Genomic DNA, 6,209 nt, shown 5'->3' with positions numbered 1-6,209 from the left:
TTCTATATATAACAATACATTTCATAAAATAGACAAAGTTGAAATATTAATTTTGTTTGGCATTTAGCATGTGAATATGATTATTGTTTGATTGTGTGTACATTTGTTTAGTGATGTGAACAGGTGCTCCCACTACTGATAAATGTGTGTGCTGATATTCTAACAAAATCATATCTGAGGCAAAAAGGGAAAACAAACTTGTCTTATATAAAAAAACTAATAAAATTCATTAAAAAAAGTACTTGGATATATGTCTTGTTTCTAAGTATGTGTTGCATGCAGTGTTGTGATTTGCTAATGTGTACTTTTTTCTGTTCTACCCAAATCTCTCTGGAAAATATAATAAATAAATACAAATTCTTGGGCTAAGGGTTACATAAATTAAACTGAAGTATACGAGGACTGTTCAAAAAAATGCTTGTAAATCTGTCTTGAGTTTAACTCTGTAAAAATGTCTCAGTTTTGTGATTGTATACAAGATGTATCTTGGTAACTTATTCAAATTGTGCTGTATGAAGGTTGTTGTCTCAGCCTTACTAATAAATACTAAAAATATCAACTTTGACTTTTTTTGTGACTTGACAAATTTATATGTAATATGTCAGTAGAGTTTTTTGGGACATTCTTTTTCTGAAAATTTATTGTAATATATGTTCATTTGCCAAATTAAGATAATCTATTTGGGGCTGGAGAGACAGTACAGTGAGTAAGGTTCAATTTTTAGCACCCCCTTTAAGTCCCAGAGCACAACTCCTGAATACAGAGACAGGAATAAAACCAGAGCAGAGAGAGATGTGGCCCCAAAACAAAGTATCTTAGGGACTAGTGAGAGAGTATAGTCACTTACCTTGCATGCAACCAACCCCATTTTGATCCCTGACACTGTGGTCCCCAGAGCACTGCCAGGAGTGACCCCTGAGCACAGAGCCAGGCGTAAGCCACACTACAGATTTCACTACAGATTTTCTATTCATTTCATTTTTCGGAATTGGCTTATAGATTACAAGTCCCTTTTGTATATATTTTTATTATTTTGCTCTTTTAAAAATAATTTTGTTTCTCATGTAAAGCCCTGGTATTAGTCAATGATTTATGGTCAGCATTATTTGAAACATTTGCTATGGCAGAAAGAAATATTTGTGTTTTAAATAAAACTGATATAGGAAAAAATAATATTGATAAGCAAAGCCCAAAAGTGGAAAAGTTACATGATACAGAGAACAAAAAAGGACTAGCAAAAAATAACATAAAAATATATGAAAAGCAAAAATCAGAGGAAAACAAAATGCAATTTATAGGAAAATATAGAAAAAGCAATTGATTTAGAAAGTTATGTGAAAAATCCAGTTAGTGAACATACATACAGGTGCATGGCCTTTTCAGGATAGCTACAGTATAAACTGCAATGAAATATATCGTGAAGATATGCTAGTAAAAAAGTTGGTCTGAGGGCTGGAGCGAAAGCACAGCAGGTAGGGTGTTTGCTTTGCACGCAGCCGATACGGGTTCAATTCCCAGAATCCCATATGGTCTCCGAGCACCTCCAGGAGTAATTCCTGAGTGCATGAGCCAGGAGTAACATCTGTGCATCGCCGGGTGTGACCCAAAAAGAAAAAAAATGTTGGTCTGAGTAAGTCAAATCATGAAAATCAAATTCTAAGGTAAGTATAAGCTTGGTAACTATGAATTGATATTGCCACTTCTTTTAAGTTTGAAATGACCTTATGTGATTAAAGATTTCTGTAACTCACAATTCAATATTTTCTTTCATCTATATAGATACAACAGAAGAACACTTGAATAATTATAACAAGGCTAATTTTCATGTACACAAAATGGTTGCCTAGTTAGTACTCACTGGTACAGTATACCAAAGAAATCCCTTTCTAGTGAGGTTTCCATTCCAATGAGTTTGATAACAGTTATGATTGGAATGAGATCTTACTACATAGGTAAATATTCTGCCATTCTTGCAAGCATATTTATACCAATTCATTATAGATCCCAACTTTAAATAGTTTCCAAATTTATTAATAATAAAAAGGGTGTTTTGGAATTGGAATAAAGCAAGAGAATCATGTAAAATTGTAAAAAGGAAAAATAGAGTTATACATATCAATATGAGTGAATTTCACAAATACACGGAGGACCAACCAGCATGCCATATTGTGATTCTAATAACTACAAAAATTATGAAGTGGTCATCTTATAAGAAAACACAGTTTTGTTCCTGGATTAAAAGCAAACAAACAAAAACAGATGTCACCCAGAAGACCATAGAAAGAATAAGAAACATGAGATTAACTATAAACTATATTTAAATATATCTGCTAGCTATATATTTATATAAATAAACTATATTTAAATATATCTGCTAACTATATATTTATATAAATAAACTATATTTAAATATATCTGCTAAGGTGTGTATATAATACCAATTGAGCAATTATTATTCCATGCTCTATATGGTACATCGCACTAATATGTAGTAAATTCATTTTAAATATACAGTTGAAAATGCTGACTGGGAGCTGTGCCTTAATACCTAGCATGGAAAGAAGTGTGGTTTCTTTCTGATTTCTTTTTCCTTTGGGGCCACATCTGGCAATGCTCAGAGGGTTCTTCTGGCTCTACAGTCCAGAATCATTCTTGGCAGTGCTTGGTGAACCACATAAGATGCAGCAGATCAAACCCTTGTCTGTTACATGCAAGGTAAGTGCACTATGCTGCACTATTGCTTTGGCCCAAGTCCATGGTTTCTACTGAATGGTATCTCCTTCAAACGGTGCTGAAAATTCCCAAGTCAAGCAGGTAAGAAATTATCCGGCATTTTCATTTTTGCAGTGCAGTGCAGTGCTACTTTTAAAGGGAGATACAAGTAAAGGTTAACCATACTTTTGCATGTAGAGAAGAAAAGAATGAAATTTGTGCTTGGCAGGAAAAGATTAATTAACTTGTATAAATAAAACTTTAATTGTTTCAGGGAAGTGACTGGAGTGGAAACCAGGTGTGTGTGTGTGTGTGTGTGTGTGTGTGTGTGTGTGTGTGTATGCTGCTGCTGTTTGAAGGGAGTCTCCCCAGTAATGTAAACTGAAGAGTAAACTCTTCAGAGTAATGCGAATCAACTCAGTGTTATGGTCCTACGATATGATACCGCTTGAGCCACACAGTATGGGCACCATCAGGAACACAGCATAGGTGCTGGGGGAAGAGCTTGGGGTGTCAGAGATGAGCCCCACCCCTCATACAGGCAAGGCCAGTTCTTTAGCACTTAGAATTATCTCCTTGGTGCAGAAATCTGTTTTTATACATAAACTCAGTAAGTAATTAATTCTTTCAGACCTGTGTGTTGTATTAAGGTAAATCTGGAAACTCCAAGGACAGAATGAAAACTGCAGTCCCCAGGTGAAATTTGTTTTTATTTATAAACTGAGCAAAGAAGAGTTTAAAGTCATTCAGCTAGTGATTACAGGTCCAAGTGGAGTATTAAGTATATTCTACTTAAGTCAGCTGATTAAGAATATTAGTCATCTATTAAAAATGCTTACTGTGATACTTCTAGAAGTACTTAATTGAACAATTGGATAATTCAGACTACCAAGGTTGACACAGAAAGCTGAGCATTATTTTGAAGGAGATATATTTTTATCAATGACAAATCTAAAGTTTTTTGGTTTGGAATAGTTATTAAGTAGGTTTGGTTAGGTCTGATAAGATGACTTTATAAATTCAATAAGAATATCATATTTTTAAACATGTTATTCTCTACATCACCTCTTTATATAAAGAAGCAAGTAAGTTTTAGTGTATTATATGAGAAATTGGAACCTACATACTTGTTCAATACCTTCTTTTTCAAAGAATAAAGTTTTTCTAATGGTCAATTTTGAGCCCCGACTACTTGCATATTGGTGTCATCTAAAGAGCTTGAAGAAATGTGTGTTTGGCCAGGAGCAATTCCTGAGTGCAGAGTCAGGAGTAACCTCTGAACATCGCCAGGTGTGACCAAAAAAGCAAAAATAAATTAACAATAAAAATAAATTTTTAAAAAAGAAATGTGTGTAATCCAAACCCCAGCCCAGAACAATGAAGCAATCATCTGCAGTTAGGCTCAAGGTTAAGTATATTGCAGTTTCCCAAGTGGTGCCAATACATAAGTAAGGTTGAAAAATACTAACCTAATGGAACAACGGGGAAACGAATAAGATTAGTATAGATATTGAGATATTGTAGCTTGGCAATATCTCAATATATGTATTAATAAGAGAGTTTCTTTCTAATATGTATTAATAAGAGTTTCCTTCCTTTTAATTAAGGGAGCTTCCTTCTAATGTTTATGATTTCCAGTGAAACAGATTATGAGGTCATCCACATGAGGAGGAAATGGATTAGCTATTTATAGAGGGTAAAAAAGGATTAAAATCATCCTGGGAATAAATATAAAACCAAGTAGATAGGAAGTAGAAGGAAGAGATGCTCCAAGGACTTTTCTGAACTCAGTGCCAATATCATAGTAACACATAGTAACAGATAATGTAGTATATCATGCTATTTGTAATATCATAATGACATATAGTAGCAAATAACATAGTAACATAGTAACAAATCTTCCTTGTTGTATTTCCCAGAATTGACTGGATGTCCATACAGCAGCCGGGAATAGACTGTCAGATTTCAATTAGATTGAGATTATGGCTTAGACAAAAATGGAGTTCAGGATTCAGGACAAACTTGTTGGACCGAAGCATACCTGGTGTCAATCTTACGTTTTATGAGAGGAATGGAAAGTTTCATGAATTTGCTTTAATATTTGTAGGTAAAAAAATTCATTAAAATAGCAGTTCCTTGAAATGCATTTTATCAAGATTTCTAATCTACCAGAGTAGATTTTTTTGTAGTATACTAATTAATATCAACTTAATGGCATCATTGCATGACTCAACATGACAATGTGAAATGTCCAAATGATCCAGATTATTTTTAAATGTATTATGTCAGATGGCTGAAGAGTTAATATATTACTGAATAAGTATTACTAACAATATTAGCAATTTAATATTGTTTATTCATTCCACATAGCTGTAATACTTTTTTCCTGATCTTTTATGATCAGAAAAGAATAAGTGAATTGTGTTTTGACAAAGCCCATCTCTAACACACCATTTTCTAAAAACATTATTGGTCAGTTCTAGCAATAATAGATCATCTGGCATAGCAGCTATGACCACAGGTATCACTTGGATGAGTAATATCTGTAATATTCAGTCATTTGTAGTCACTAACATTAATATATGGTGATTCTCCAAGGTCTGTTTAATTTCCCCAGAGACAAGAATTGTGAATGAGGAATATATCAGGGCTTGAATATTTTAGATCAAGTGGTGTTATCTTATTTTGACAATCCCTTTCTATTTTCCAGAGATGCTTTGATTTATTATCTTGGCTTGGATAAAGGGAAGGAAATAATTTTAAGTCTTATAATTTTTTTCTCCTAATAAATTACAAGACCCATAATAAATGCTCCCAAATGACAGTCTCAATAACATACATGGAGATCAAAAAATGACCTTCTATTATGTTATAGACACAGTGGAAACAGTCAAGTTAGACCCTAGCAGGATCCCATTTATTACATAATTCCTAAAATCTACACACTAGATTACCATAATGATGTACTGAATACCCAAGTATGGACATTTCACTTAGATTCTGTGTCCAATAATCTTTCAAAATTTCCTTTTCCTTATGAATGGTCACGTGAGTAGATAGCTCTAATTCATTTTGAGGAGAGACTTGAATCTTGAATCATTATGGTATACACTTGCTGAGGTGCTGCAGACTTGATACTTTTTCCTCCTGGGATGATCATCTCATCAGTCAATAGACATGTAAAGGGTAGACTTCAAGGAAGGTTTTGTTTAGAAGTCTGACACTTCAGATATGCTTGAGCTGATTCTTATATCTCTTTCCTGTTCAGTCATCGTCTGGGAGCACTTGTGGTACATATACCCTTGCTCTTGAAGGTAGCAGCTTTAAATTGTTGTACTTCATATAGCACAGAGTGAGTCCTTCCACAGACACCATAAAAAGCCATTTGAAACAACCCTCTGTAAAATACAGAAATATTGACTAGAGAACTCTAATAAAAATTGAAACTGAACACTATGGGGAAAATTGGATTAGGTGTATAAAAACCAGGGAACTTT

Source organism: Sorex fumeus, unplaced genomic scaffold, assembly GCF_029834395.1.
Source record: "Sorex fumeus unplaced genomic scaffold, SorFum_2.1 ptg000037l, whole genome shotgun sequence".
Taxonomy (NCBI): domain Eukaryota; kingdom Metazoa; phylum Chordata; class Mammalia; order Eulipotyphla; family Soricidae; genus Sorex; species Sorex fumeus.
Note: the sequence above shows the minus strand (reverse complement) of the source record.